Genomic DNA, 16,755 nt, shown 5'->3' on the forward strand with positions numbered 1-16,755 from the left:
GTTTGCCCAGCGAGGCACAAAGGCCAGCAGAAACACCCATTCTCTTCTTTTTCCTTGGAAAACTTTTAGAGGTACAAGGTAGCACTGAGAATGGCACAGATATCAGTCACAGCCCAGGCTTAGGGCCCAGGGAGCACAAGTCTCAGGGTCCTCTCTATCTCCACTAAAGTATCACTTCATTGGACCAGGAAAATGAGGAACCAGAAAGTGAGCGTGTATATTTAAAATAGCAAATGGCATTTAGATCATCAGTTGTAGAAACCCAGTCCTCTTGGGAGGACTGTGGGGGCTGGTGGTGGGTGAATGAGGACATGGCTAATCATTGCACCTACTGCCCGGCTGGAGTGAATACAGATGAGAAAGTGGGAGAACAGTAGTGGGTGTGGTTTGAAAATGCTTGGGAAGCACTGCTTCTGGGGTTTATTCATGAAAACTTACACGAAATACTGATTTAGGTATAATATTGGGGGTACCAATAAGAGAGGGGAAAAGCAGCAGCAAAAGTAACCCATAATGAGTGTAGTGTACTCAGATGAGCCCATACCCACATTTTGGGCATGGCATTACAGGTCAATTAGAGTGGAAAATAAAACTGATAGGGGCCTGGGACAGGCAGCTGGGGTGGGACTGGGTAGGGTGACAGTAACTCCCATTTAGAGTATAGCTAACCCCATACTTTAGAAAGCACCCGTTTCTAGACTGATAATCTCATTATTATCACAAAATAAAATGCAACAAAACAAAATAGATACTGTCTGTCCTTTGACACCCAAGAATGACCTCTTGGTTTAGCCAAACCTCACCTGCAGCCCTTTCTAGGGAGATGGGAGTCTGTATGGTACCAAGAGGCAATGAATACTACTTAAGCTGGGGGGAGGGGGGATACCCACCACAGCATCTGAATTGCAAGGGGTCTAGTGGGCCATGGACCATGGGTTGTTTTTTTCTTTCCAAAAGACCTGACAAGCACAATTTTCGAGGAGGAAATGTTTATTTGGCGCTTACAATTTCAGAGGTTTCAGTCCATAGACAGTCAGCTCCATAGCTCTGGGTCCAAAGTGAGGCAGAACATTGTGGCAAAAGGGTGTGGCAGAGGAAGGCAGCTCAGGACATGACAACAGAAAGTGAAAAGAGCACTTGACTCACTATGGACAAAATATAACCCCCAAAGGCACATCCCCAATGACCTCCTTCTCTAGCCACTCCCTGCCTGTCTATAGTTATCACCCAGTGAATCCTTGTCAATAGATTAATCTATTGACTAGGTAAGAACTCTTTCATAATCCAGTTTTTTCACCTTTGAGCATTCTTGCATTGTCTCACACATGAGCTTTTAGGGGATTGGGTACATCTTATGCCTAAACCATAATATATGATATGCCAGGAGGTGATCTGGAATGTCCCTCCTCAGGGTACCTCCAAACATTTGTGTAAGAATGCCAAGGTCATTCATCAGTCCAGTGGGAAAGTGGAGATTTTTGGAGTACTGTCAGCCCCTGCTGCCATTTCTAGCTACTACTAGCCTTGCTGCCGAGTCCTGGCCTCACACAGTGCTTCAGTGCTTGTCTAGTGGGATGCCGGGTTGAGGCCCCAGAGCTGCTGACACAAGGGTCCATGCTCAGGATGCAAAGCTAGAGCACTCTTAATTCACAGTCACCGTTGCTTTCTAGAGTACAATCCAGGGAGCTGTCCCGACATGTGCCACCTTACCATTCTTTCCTCCTGCCCTTCAACCACCAGTATGTTTTAAAAAAAAAAAAACAAAAAACAAAAAACACTTAAAAGCAGGCTAGTTACATACTTTCACACTTTCCCCAGCATAATGGGATCTTATCATGCCTCTTCCCTTACATAATCAAAAGGAGCCAGGAGCACTTCCTCCAGGGGTACTGCTCATTCTGTCTCTAATCCACAAGCTTCTACATTGTTAAGGTTTAAATGTGAGGTGTCCCCCAAAAGCTCATGTGTGAGACAATGCAAGAAGGTTCAGAGGAGAAGTGATTGGGCTATGAGAGCCTTAACCCAATCAATGAATCAATCCCCTGATGGGATTAACTGTGGTAACTGAAGGCAGGTAGAGTGTAGATGAAGGAGGCAGGCATTGGGGGTGTGCCTTTGGGATACATATTTTGTATCTGGTAGTTGGAATCAATCTCTCTCTCTCTCTCTCTCTCTCTCTCTCTCTCTCTCTCTCTCTCTCTCCTCTGACCATAATGTGAGCTGCTTTCCTCTGCCACTCTCTTCTGCCGTGATGTTTTGCCTCAACTCAGGCTCTGAGGAATGGAGCTAGCTGCCTATGAACTGAGACCTATGAAACTATGAGCTCCCAAATAAACTTTTCTTCCTTTAAAATTGTTCTTTGCAGGTGTTTTAGTCACAACAGAGAAAACGCTGACTAAAACACACACTCTCCCTACAGACAGAGGATGCTGACATTCGATTGGGCACTATCTCTGCAGAGGACATTCTTGCACAGAGCTAAGATTCTCTCTAAGATGTTCTAATTCACTCACAACCATTTTATGAGTCAGGACAGGGCCAGGTAAGGGACAGAAGTGATTCAGGAGTCAAGATTTCACATATAAGAGGTTGATCAGGGTCAAGAGTCATGGCAGAAGCTGTGAGGAATAATAAAGACCCAGAAGAGGGACAGCTGACCAGAGGAAGCACATCAGGAAAGAAAACCAGAAGGTCTGAGCTTTCTGAGCTTGCTGTAGTTTGGATAAGTGCCCTCCAAATGTTCATGTGTTAAAGGCTTGGTTTCTAGCTATGGCACTAGTGGGAGTGGTGTGGCCTTAGGGGTTGGGGCTCCTGGGAGGTCTTTAGGTCACTGGGGATTAGCAATTGAAGGCCTCTCTCCTTTTTCTCTTTTGCTTCCTGGCCGCCATGTAGTTAGTAATTGTTCTCTGCCACACACTCCCACCACGATGTTTTTGCTAAGCACAAAGCAATAGGGCCAACTGATCACGGACTAAAACTTTCACATTGGAGAACCCAAATAAACCTGTCTATAAATTGATTGTTTCGGGTGTTTGTTGCAGTGCTACAACACTGTCAAAAGAGGCTTTCAAAGCCAGGAGTAAAATTGGAAGCAGAATATTTTTAGGCAAAGAAAGATATGTGCAAAATAATATAGAGAGAGACAATAGTATGTGCCAGAGTTCAGCCTGGTTATAGTTTAAGCAGTAACACATTTGGGAGAGATAAGAGAAAAGCCTGATGAGTGGGAAGAGACTAGATACAGTCACATGGGAAATGCCAAGGAGTGTGGACTTCATTCTGAAGGAGGTGGTGTTCCCAAGGAGATTTCATAGGAGAAAGGATATTATCAAGATTATATTTTAAAATGATCACCAGTAAGAATATGCAGACCAGGCCCAAGGCTGTTGATGTTTGTAATCTAGACTACACAGGATAGAAATAAGGGGGTGAGGGAATGAGAGAATACTCATTATTTGAGAATATTGAAGGATAACTTTAAGAGAATTTGGACTCCAAAAATTGGGTAAATACTCCAGACAGAAGATTGTATCTAGAAATAAAGTTAATGTCAGTCTTTCTGCTAAATCAGGCAGCCCCACACTTTATCATCTTCCTTTGTGTTCCTGTGAGACATCACATGTGCTTTCCACCTAGTCCCTATAACAGAAAATAATAATAAACATTGCTATATGAGCACAGTAAGATCTAGATGCATGGTTCATTTAATCCTCCCTCCCTATCTTTTATAGAGAAGCAATTGAGGCTGAAAGGTTGGACAGTTTAGCCAAGACTCTGCAATCAGTAAATGGTTGGAACTTGAGTTTGGCTTGGAATCCCTGATACTATTCCCTGGACCACACTGCTACCAGTACTTATTTACTTATGTGTCTGCCTCATGCAAGGGTTATGTGCTCCTTGAGGCCATGGACTGTATTTCATGTTTCTTTTTAACTTGAATCTTGCATTTGGGGCTAACAAGTGGGCAAAAACTGTATACTAAATGCATGAACATGGAGAACATTTTGAAGAAGTCCTAAAAGGTTTATCATCTTATACTGTATATAAAAATGGAAGAGTGGTATTATCACTTACTTGGTTGGGGCTTACACATTGACTTTAAGCTGTGTATTTGATTCTCCAGTTTTTTTTGAGAATCAGCCTATAAAAATCCTTTTCTTTCGTGAGTTTCTGCCCAAATGTTCCAGTTCCGGAAGTGTCAAGGTGCAGAGGTCCAGCCAAAGACCTCAATTTGCTACATTCCAAGGATGGCCATGGGTCACTATTTTATTAGAAGATGAACCAGACCAGCATAATGGCCCTACTTTCCATGAGGGAAAAATCTGAGGGCAGCCACAGCCTTGGGTTACGCTATGGGTTTTCATCAGCTGGTGCTCTTCTGACCATGAAACACCCAAAAGCCAAGTGGGCAGCACATATGGATATGCCAGCCCTTACCTAATATCCAGTGCTATGACAACAGCCTTAGGATTAGAAGACAGAGAACTTGGGGAAAGTTTGCCTATCAATGGGCAGCTTTGTTGAAGATTTGGAGGAAAAAATAAGGGGACAGGGAGCAGATCATTATCTTGCAAAAATAAGCTCCCAGGACATTATTCACTGGATCTATCAAAAGCCAGATCTATATAACTAGGAGTATATCTTTAAAAAGGAACATTCTCTGAAACCTTCCGAGGCCTGGATTTTACCAATGGCTTAGACATGGCAGGACTCAGGGGAGCTTACTCTTACTTTTACTTCCTATTTCCTAAGGGGGAAAAAAAATTGTCTTTAACAAGAATTTTGGCTGCCAAGCTGTTTTCCCCAAACAGGTTGATGACTTAATTATAGATGGATCAGAAACATGTGGATCAAATTTCCTTCTGAAATGTACATGTGTTTAGTAATTAAAAGGAAACGTGTAGAATATAGCAGATTTGGTGGGCAGAAAGCCCTAGGAGAAGGCAAGGTATACTGAAAATTATCAGAACCATTTAATGAAAGAACACTTAACTGCTAATGGGCACAGAGGAATCCACAAAAAGAGTTGGCAAGAGATTTGTGGATGTCACACTTTGGCTTCTGAAGTTCATAACAAAAGGAAGGGTGTTTGCAAAGATTCTAGTAAAAGCATCCTTGAATTTAGGTTTGGAAACATTAACTTGGACATTGTAAAGAAAAATCTCTGAGAAAAGAGTTCCAATAGGATGGACTGAAATAGTTCATCCAAATAGAAAAAGGTCCTCTGGGTCTGATGAATTTAGCATGAAGGTAGAACTTGTTGATATACCATTCTTCCCAACAGAAATCAAAAAATTATATACAAAGGAAACATAAAAATATTTGCAATAGTTCTTAGTGTGGCAATTGGATGCCCCACGAGTGAGAAATATCTTAGTAAAGTCCATTTGGCAGCCGTAGTGATTTTCCTTGCAGGCAGGACACATGTGACTTTTATCTTTGGTTGCCACTTTCCTAGAACTCACAATAATACCATTCATCTGTTCATCCAGCAGCAATTATCAAAGATCTAGTCTAGGTGACAACAACTGAGCCATGCTCTAGAGCTAGGGAATCTTATTTATATAAATATATAAGATATAAGCTCTTGTCTTATGTAGTTTACAGCATGGTTGAAAAAAAATGACTCTGGCAATTTGTATATTACTATATTGTACTTGATCCTGTAGCATCATAGTTTGATGGAGTAGTTAGACATGGAATCTTTGTAATTCGATTTGCATTTAACCTTGGGTTTTGCAACTTCCAAGTTGCAAATGAATTTGTCTTGGTGAAACTTAGTTCTATTATCTGACATATGGGAAAAGAACCTTAGTTCTTTTATCTGACATATCTAATTGATGTGTAGGTAAATTATCTACAATACAGTATCTGGCTTAGGATTCAATTTGGAGGCCAAATTCAGAATCAGTTAGATTTTAGTGCAAGAAACAATTTCTTTCTACTCTGGTTCTTTCAAGATGAAGTGGATTTCATGCAAGAAATTATGTTCTCACAAAATTATTTGAAAACGTGGAGAAGTGTGAGACAGGAATCCATGACTGGGCTTAAGCAACCCAAGGTCATTAGCATAGCTGGAATCCAGAGGTCAGGAAGTGGTGACTGGTGCTACTGACACCACTACACCACCATGTCTGATGCATGACACCCAGGGACCATAGTCTGGGCATAGGAATGCTGAGGTTGCCTGCAGCTACCACTCTCACAGCCCAAACAGCAGCTGCAAAACAGGTTTTCCTCTCTGTTCCACCTTCAGAATCTTGTGGAAGTTCATCTTGTTTGGTGTTCCAGTTTGCTTCCAGAAAACTAACTGCCAAGTATCACCTATATTTTCCATATTGGAGTTGCCAAAGCACAAGTGAGTTTCATGCTTTGTCAAGTTAAAGGAGACCAGTTGTATGATCTCAAGTTCAGCCATCAGTTCACTATAATAGTTCTAGAAAAGTGAGATTGTAGAATTTTAAAGACTATTTTTTCTAGTCTTCTTATTTGATAAAACAAGAAAGCATGCTCAAACAAACAAAACAAAACAAAACAAAAAAACCTAAATAATTGCTGCAAAGATGCAAATCAAACTCAAGTTGTATCCTTAGTTTTGACATAGGAATCATTACCGCCCGACTGCCTCAGATGTACAGTGACAGGAATGAACAAGGTGAGATTGCAAGCTTGTCTTTATAATTTTCCACTACGCTTTGGTTTATTTTCTTTGATTTTTAGATTGGGCTGCTAGCTTATTTAACCTTCACAGCTTTAGGACGATTTCACTAGAGCATCCAACAGAAGATTAATCCATCATATTGAGATGGCACCACTTATCTAAGAAGGTCAAATTACTTAGCAATTAGTCAATCAGACTCCAGAATACTCTGAGAGAGAGTGGCATAGGAGAGAGAGAGTTATTTTCATTCAGATGATTTGAGGGAGTGACAGGGACTGATGGAGGAGCCAGAAAGAAACTGAGAGAATCCCCGGTACTTTATTTCTCCCACGAACAATCCAGGAAACATTTTCCAAATCACTTTTTACATATGTCTTGACTGCTGAGTCACCAAAGATGTCTTCAATAGATTTACAACTCAAACCATATTGCAGCATTTTTTTAAGTGAAGGGGAAGATTGAAAATGAGAATATAATATTTCTTCTATTTTTGTGAATGGATATGGTCGATATAAAACACTGTGAGCAGCTAATACTATATTTGTTACTATGCTCAGATTGATGGGTGCCCAACCAAAAGCTGTAAGAGTCCCACATGACTCCTGATTACATGCTTGTACATACAGTTTTCCTCCTTTCCTCACATCTTAGGAGAAAGGACTTTTTTAAGATACATTTTTTGAACACTGTACTGAGTAAACTGCTTTTCAAAAGGCTAAAGTGCTTTCCTCCTGATTCATTGTGGATGCCTACAAGAATATTTTCTTTTAAGTTAAAGCAATTTAAAAATTCTTCCCACTGAATTAGTTTACATATTTTTATTGCCACTATTTTTAATAAGGAACTTTTCTCTTTTTTTAAGTTCATTCTACTTTGTCCCAACCTTTCTTGTACTTCTTAGGAGAAAAGAAACAGAGTTCACTTAAAACACTCTTGTTTATGATGGATGTAACCACAAACTTTTTGTGATGTTAACCCACTCACAGAAAGACAATCTGAACTTCAGAGTATTTTGTGTTTGGAGAGAAGGCTCACCAAGGAGAATGGGCTCATTTCAAATCAATATATTATAGGAAAGAAAAGATCAAGGAAGAGTGGGTCTTAAAACTGTCAAAATATGAGAATTTGATGGGAAGAAAGAAGGAAAACAGAGCAGTTGGAAATGCAAAGATAAAAGAGCTGGATCCAGACATGTCTATGTAATTTCCCAGAAATGGAAATTGTACTGGCAATTTGGAAAGAGATATCGAAAAACAATATGCATTAAATATTGAGCATTTCTTGCAGCAATGAACTTGGAAGGCTTTTGGAACACATGGCATAATGGTCTCATGATTCATCTACATATGGCCTTCTTCTTAGTGACTGCTGAAGGCAGAAACTAAGTTTCATAAGGAATTAAACCCAGAAGAGGAAGCTAAACATATTTTCAGGAAAAAAACAACAACAACAGCAACAATAAAAAAATAAAAATAAAAACTCTGATAGGCTTCTAGGTAATCAGTAAACTATTAACAAATACAGCCTATTAAATTCACATTGAGATAGAGCACATCTGTAATTTCCTTTAATATTCCAACAACTCTGCACTGTGGGTATCATTGCCCCTGTTTTCTTGATAGTCCAACAGTGGACTTGTCTGCAGTTGTTCAAGGAGCTGGTGGTTGAGCTTAGGTATGAGCAGAATTCTTTCCAAGACACCAGTGATTTCCAAACCCAGTTTTGATAGAAGCATTTGGAGAGCTTTGTGAAAATACAGATTCTTGGGGCCCAGCCCAGGAAATTCTGATTCAGTAGTCTAGAGTGAGCTCGGGAATTAAGATTTTTCAAAGTTCTTCCAGTGGACAACTTGGGGAAACTCGGCACACAGTTGCAACCAGAGCTAGTGTGAGAATGGCTGAAGATAGAGGCCCAGGAGGGAAGAGGGTAAAAGACAGGAGTGCCACCGATCTATTAGCAGTCTGCTAAACTATACCTGGCTATAATTAGACTCATTAAATTCTACCATATCTATGATCAACCTGGCCTGTGCGAGACCCCCAGGGACTCAAGGGCAAGGAATAATGACTTCTATGCTCTGAGAGAGTCTACCTTCCATTGAAGAAGCTGTGTCTGGACATGTAACCAAGGGGGGAATGAAAATGTGACAAGAACCATGGAGAATGCTCAAGGGTCTCAGAGGCTTGAAGTGAGAGTAGGAATTCAACAGAGAGATGAGGGTGGGCACTTCTAAGTGGAGGGAGCAGCAGGCACAGAGGCATGGAAGTGGCACTCTTCAGGGCATAGGTTCCCTTTGGGTCAAGTGATGGATCTGCAGACCAAGACCATCTGGAAACACTGAAAACAGGGTGAGAGAAGGTGCTCCCTACTCGGCTGCCTGCTTCACCCCTGCTATATGTGCAACTTAATGGTTGCATCAAACAGTTCTATCTAAGCAAATTTTCACTTCACAATTTGTCTTCATAGTGGAAAAATTATTTTCCCTAGATTGATGGCACAGAGCTCCCATGGTATTAACTGCTATCAAAATAGACACTCAGGACTATGGAGCTAAAGCTTATGTACCAATTATTGGAAGCTGCTGTTGTCTGAAATTTGACTTTCTTATTTTAAAGAACTGATGCTCTCTGCTCCTTTTCCCTGGCTTCTCTGCTTCCCTCCCTCCCCCGCCTTCCTTCCTTCTTTCCTTTCTTCCTTCCAAGAAGACTGGAAGCACAAGGGGTTTGGGCTAGTGTCTTGGAGTCTTGGTCAGACAGACTTCTTTGATCCTGCTGAGAAGCAGCCACAAAAACTTCTCAAGGGGAATGCAAATAAAAACTATACTGAGATTTCATCTCACTCCAGTTGGAATGGCAACTCTCAAGAATATAATTAACAATGAATGTGGAGAAAAAGGATGTGGGGAAAAAGGTACATTCATACATTGCTGGTGGGACTGCAAATTGGTGCAATCACTATGGAAAGCAGTGAGGAGATTCCTCAGAAAACTTGGAATGGAACCACAATTTGCCCCAATTATCCCATTCCCAATTATGCCCAAAGGACTTAAAATCAGCATACTGTAGTGACACAGTCACATCAGTGTTTTGGGCAGCTCAATTCACAATAGCTAAGCTATGAAATCAAAAACAACTTAGATGCCCTTCAACACATTTTCTTTATCCATTCATGTGTTGAAGGGCATCTAAGTTGAAATATATATAGAAAATATATATAAAGAAGAATGAAATTATGGCATTTGCCAGTAAATGGGTGGAACTGGAGAATATGGTCCTAAGTGAAATAAGTCAGTCCCCCAAAACCAAAGGGCAAATGCTCTCTCTGATATGCAGATGCTAATACACAATAAGAGGGGAAGGAAGGGGAGATAAGAATAGGAAAGACAGTACAATGAATCAGACATAACTTTCCTATGTTCATGTATGAATACATGACCAGGGTAACCCCACATCACATTCATCCACAAGAATGGGAAGTTATACTCCATGTAGGTGTAATATTATGTCAAAATATATTCTACTGTCATGTATAACTGAAAAGAACAAAAAAAGAAAGAAAGAAAGAAAGAAAGAAAGAAAGAAAGAAAGAAAGAAAGAAAGAAAGAAAGAAAGAAAGAAAATTTCTCAAGGGGAAGTCCACCCTATTCAGTCTCTAGACATCTATGGATTGCTCTGGTTAGCAAAGTAGCTGTTGCATAAATCAGATGATTAATTTTTAGAACTGTTTCTTCTATGACTCTGTGTTCATGACCCAGAATCATACTGCACTCACACTGCATTTATTCTGTGCTCAGCCACTACCCTACAACATGGTGGAGATGTGGGCAAGATGTGGTCATATGCTAGGGAAAGTCTGGGATCTCCTAAGGCTAAGGCAGATGGACGACTGGCGTCACTGTCATACCTAGGAGACTCATGGGAGGTCACCTGGAAGTTGGTATCGGGGGCAATGCAGCTATGTTGCCTAGTTCAAAGTATGTCCACTTTATTCTATCTCTCTTGTCACACAGACAACTAACAAGAGTGTAGAGACAGACATTACAGTCAAAGTTACCTAGTCTCTTGGAAATGTTTCTTCCTCCTGGCTGTCTTCCAAGGGAAAGTGCATCTTAAGGCTTATCTTGGAGATCACTTTCACGTTCTGCATGTGCGCATAAAAGAGTTTTTCTTACAGTTGGTTTCTTCCCTCTCTGATCCTCTCTCCAAAGGCACCACATTTCTCTGGAGAGTGTGTCCCAAATGCTTTATGTCTGCGAGGCTCTTTGCAAACATTAATAGACAAACGGTTAGTTTATATAAAGCACACATGTATTGCTCCGACATAAGCAGTGAGGAGCCACAGTTTACATTTTTTTGTCTTTCTTTCAAAAAGGAATGAGAAATCATATTCCAGATGATCTAACCTTTTAAGCAAGGAAGGGGAGGAATGGAGAGGATACCAAGATCCAAAAGATAGTGATATTTGGACTTTCTGTGAGCCAATTGCAAATGGCACTTAAATCCACGTTTATGTTTCAAGGGGAAAGCAGGTCTTCAATTTGCTTTCCCATCTTCACTTCATGCTTTTTTGTCTTGAGAGACTCTCCAAACTCTGAACTTATTTATAAGTTTCTGATTTTAAAAATAGACTGATATAGTCACTAATAACGTCATAATGGCAATAGGGCAGACTTGAGTTTTTATACAAATCCCAGGAAGACAGGGCCCATCCGAGTTTTCAATGGTCATGTGCTCAGAATTATTTAAAACTAAAGTAATGTGGTATCCAAACTTGTATTTCTCACATGTTTATATTTTACACAATCAGACGTCTTGACAGTATCAGCTACTGAATTATTTAACGCACTTGGAATTTAGGGAAGCCTTTTCTTGCGGAGAAGTTGTGATATGTGGAAGCCAATTCTAACACAGTGTATGAATGTAAATCAGAGCGTACCTTGTTAAGGCTACTTTAGGGGGCATAGTGTAAATTCAGCCAGCTGTGAATTATTTTCCTGCCTCATATAGTCGTGTGCTCTTGAGATAGTGACACAACTTCTCTGGACACCAGTTTCCTCAAAGAAAGAGCAAATAATAGTAGGAATTCCACAGAATTGTGAAAATTAAATTAGATAATGTACACAAAGCTTAGTGTTTGGTGCAAATCAAGTTGACAAAAGGGAACTTTAGGAAATCTATATGCATTCATGTATGTTATTCAGCTTTTCTCACTATGACAAAATACCTGAGAAAATCAAGTTAAGGGAGGGAAGATTTATTTTGGCTCATAAACAGAAGTTTCAGTCTATGGGTACTTGGTTCCATTGTTTCTGGGCCTGTGGGAAGGCAGAATGTCATGGGAGGAGGCTGTGGTGGAGCAGAACTGCTCATCTAATGGCCACCAGGAAGCAGGTAAAGAAAGGGAGGAAAGGTCCAGGGATAAAATACACCTGCAAAGGCATGCCCCCAGTGAATTATTTCTTCCAGCTGGGCTCAATCTCCTAAAGTTTCTTCTACACATCCCCTCCTGCAGTAGCATCACCAGCTAGGGACCAAGCCTTCAACAAACACATGAGGTTTCGGGGTACTTCCAGATCCAAACTATAATGACATGTGTATGCATGTATATGAACACACACACACACACACACACACACACACACACACACACACACACACTTTCTCCCTCTCAATTCTAAACAGGAAATAAATAAGTTAGTCACTTAAGGGAGTATTAAACAACTGTTAAAATTGCATTTTTGATAGTGGCCTGAAAAATAACTATAATATTAATATAAGTAAAAAAGTTATGGGGCTAGGGTTGTGGCTCAGTGGTAGAGTGCTTGCCTTGCACGTGTGGGGCGCTGGGTTCGATCCTCAGCACCACATATATAAAATAAATAAATAAAGGTATTGTGTCTATCTACAACTAAAATTTTTTTAAAAAGTTATTTTATCACATGCGTTTTCCTATCACCCTGTCTCCTCCCAACACACAAGCACACATACACACACATTCATGCACTTCATTCAACTGGAAGAAAATCCATGTATGTATATACATATATCATGCATGTATGTGTCTAAGCCATGGTTATTTGGGCACTGATGGATTATAGTAGATTTTTAAAATTGTCTTTATAATTTTATCTATTTCCAAGTTTTATATAATGAGTTTGTGATATTTTTACAATAGTTTTATAATGTTATAAAATGATTTAAAAGATGGAATGAACCAGCACAAGTGATTTATGAGATACTTATAGCAGGAGCAAAATTGCATGTATACTTCTATACTTAAAAAATTAATTAAAAAAAGTGAAAAGGTAAATCTTAAAAAAGGGTTTCTAGTCAATAACAGAGACCTCATGTAAACGAAGACTGGAAATGAACCAAAAGTAAAAGTATAAGAAGCATCCTAGGGCCCAGTATAGGGGCACACACCTGTAATCCCAGTGGCTTGAGAGACTGAGGCAGGAGGATCACAAGTTCAAAGCCAGCCTGAGCAACTTAGCAAGACCTTATCTCAAAATAAAAAATAAAAAGAACTGGGGATGTGGCTTAGTGGTTAAGCACCTCTGGGTTCAATCCCTAGTACAAAAAAAAAAAAAAAAATCAAGGATAGCAGGGTAAAACCCAGAGATCTTTCACCAGCTTTACAAGGCTTAGGCATTTTAAAATTGCAGTAGTATAAACTTTCCTTGGAAATAGTATCTTTTAAAAAGTTTAGAAAATGAAGAACCATAGCAATTCAAGCTATAAAGGAAAGCAGAAAATCAATAACTGAAGAAAGTCCCTGTCAAAATTTTTCCAAGAGTGAGGTCATGTCAGAGAGCTCAAAACAAATAGAGAATTTTCAAACATAACAAGAGTCACTCAGTCTGCAGGCAAGGATGGGAGCCTCACTTCAAGTGAGTTCTGTTATATTTAGGCACTGGGTATGTGGATTTTTGCTGAGAAATACATTTCTGTCTCTGTTTCTCTGTCTGGTTTCACTCCCCAGTCTCTGTTTGCAATCTCTGCTTGGGATTTCAGGCGCTCTAACAAAGCACTCAGGCATCTTCTGCTCTCTTTTTCTCAGCCTCTCTGCCGTGGAAACATCCTCAAAACTGTAACTTTTGGTTAAAGTGATTGTTATGGTACAGCAAAAGAAAGACAGAAGGATTTGCCCTTCTGCTTATGACCCTCTGTGGAGTAGTTATACCAGCTCCTGGTTTTCCCAGAAAATAGAAGTTGCTAGTGCCTTTTCCTGGAATAGTATCAGTTATTTTCTTTCCTTTCTTCCTCCCTGCCTCCTCTCTGTCTTTTTTCCTTCCTCTCTCCCTCCCTTCTTTCCTCATTTTCCCTCCCTTCCTTCCTTCTCCCTATTCAAGAACTCATTTAGTAGTTTTTTCAAGACCTACTATGTGCCTTTCACTGTATTATATACCGTGAACATAAAGCTACACAAGACATAACTTATGTTTCTGTTAAACTTTAATAGTTTGTGTTTCTGCTCCCAACTGAACTTTAGTATCCATGCTGAAATTGATGTGTATCAGATGTCTAGCACTTTCACAGAGATTATTTTACTTAATTCCATCTTCCGCACAGAAGTAGTTATTATTACCATTCCTATAACACCGATGATTGAATTTGGCCTCACAGGGTTAAAATACTAACCCAGAGGCATTCAGAAGGAGTCAGGAACTTATTTGGATTCTTCTGTCTCCCAATTCAGCACTATTTTCCACTGTGTCTGCATATTGACTGTGAAAGATCATAGTCATTTATTCTTTCTAATCCAATGCAAGATGGCATCGTCTCTGCCATTGAATGAACAGCTGTTGATAGTTTGCACAGGTCTAAGCAATACTACACCACACATGTAATGTACACAATAAATACGTATGGAATAAGGTAAAAATTGTATTAAAATGGTTTGAGTAATTTATTGTTTCATATACTTGTATTTGGCAGCACTGTTCAGAATTTTCACATGCACATGTATTTTCCATATACAGGAAACTGGTCAACATTTTACTTTTTATGTGTGAAGAGCAAGGCGACAGCCAGGAATCAATCCTCAGACAGATCAGTAGACTTAAAACCATCCATAAGGGCTTTTCTGTGTTCTGGAAACAAGCGTATTCTGATTGGAGCTGGTTATAGAAGCCATTCAGAAAGCAAAAGTTCTTGGTACACAATGGATAAATCACTCTTATCAGACTTTTTAGTTTGAAAAAAAATAAATTATCAAAATGTAAAGAGAACAATCTAACAAATATTCATAGACTCACCCCCAGAAATTAAAATTGTCAACATTTTGTTGTATTTGTTTGAAGATGAAGAATAATTTTTAAAAAACATTATAAAGTTGGAATCTCTGTAATGTTTCAACCCTAATCCATCTGCTCCCACTCCCATTCTGGTGAGCACCATCAAAGATCTGGATTCCAATTCACTATTTATACGAACACATATGTTTTCATAAACAAATTATACTATTGTTTTATATGTTTATTGTAAAGTATATATAATAGTGTCACACTGCTAGTGCCCTTCTGCATCTTTCTAAACATCATTGTTTTTGAGCTCTAAGTTGAAATATATATATATATATATATAACATATATGTATATATATAAAACATATATATGTTTTTATATATATTCTAGCCCATTTCTTTTAGTAGCTAAATAGAATTTTGCCATGTGAGTAAAATATTATCTTATGCCATCTCCAATTTTTCACCTTTTGCATACTACACAGGTGATTACTAGGTGCCTTTGTAATTTTGCAGATCGGCAAATTGCTTACTGAAATGGTCACATCACTTATGTTCTCACTGTCAGTGCATTTGGGTACCCACCTCTCCACACTCTTTCCATTGCTGGATGTTGTCAGGCTTTTAAGTCTTTGCTAATCTGATAATCGACAGTATTTTCTTATTTCACTTTGTTTATCTCTGATTTACTGGTATAATCTAGCAATTTTTTTCATGTTTATTGGCTGTTCAGATTTATTTTTATTCTCTTGACTATTTGTAGGGTCTTATTGATAGATAAGAGAATCCATTCTGAATGTCAATCATTTAACTACTATGTAATTATCACAAATATCTTTTTTTCTTTAGCTATTGTTAATCACTTTTTTTCTGTAGAAAGGGCACACCAAATGTATAAATTTCAAATATATAAAGGGATTTATGCTTTCTAATCCAATGCAAGATGGTATCATCTCTGCTATTGAATGAACAGCTGTTGATAATTTGCACAGGTCTAAGCAAAAATTTCCCTACAAAAGCCTTTAAAGTTCTTCCCCAGACCCAGAGAATAGCACATTAGCATCTTGGGGTTAGACACTGTATTCTGTATATGCTATCCTGTAAATAGGTGGACAAAACAAGAAAAAAGGATTTTACAAACCAGTAGCTCATCAGGGTCTATTCTTCTCACATAGCCTCAAGGTAACTTGAAAGTAGATTCACTAAATACCACTTAGCGATCATTGCTTAGGCACCTTAGATTTAGAAGTCTAACCTTGATAACATCAAGCTATTCTACTTCTCTCTTCACTAAGAGCAGGCTTCAATTAGGTAATTATACTTAAAGTGTTCTAAGGAGTTTTTACACTTTTGCCTTCATCCTGATTGGATAATGGTTTGCAATGACTGGCTGAGTTATGAAAACACAAGCATGAGGCCAAAACTTGCTCTATTTTAATAAATATTTACAAGCATGATGGGCTATAAACTCGATGAGGTAAGGGCCTATGTTATATTGCTGGTGGCTTTGTCCTCAGCACTTGACATGGTTGGTAATCCTAGTTAGTGGGAATATAATGAAAATTCTCAATCCACAAGTGTTTATTTGGATTCTAGTTCTGTGTAAGACACTTTATGTTCTGTGTGTTTCATGTAACAAAGTAAGCAAAATGAATAAAGTCCCTACCCTCATGACATTAACATTTTAGTGGCAGGAAATACTTAGATGATAGTGAGAGAGAAGTGACCATGAAGAAAAATAATGGAGTGAATGGGTTAGAGTTTTGTGGTGTGTGTGTGTGTGTGTGTGTGTGTGTGTGTGTGTGTTTCTATTGTAGAGATTATGGCCAAGAAGCTTCCTGAGACAGTCA

This window comes from Ictidomys tridecemlineatus, chromosome 5 (genome assembly GCF_052094955.1).
Source record: "Ictidomys tridecemlineatus isolate mIctTri1 chromosome 5, mIctTri1.hap1, whole genome shotgun sequence".
Taxonomy (NCBI): Eukaryota; Metazoa; Chordata; class Mammalia; order Rodentia; family Sciuridae; genus Ictidomys; species Ictidomys tridecemlineatus.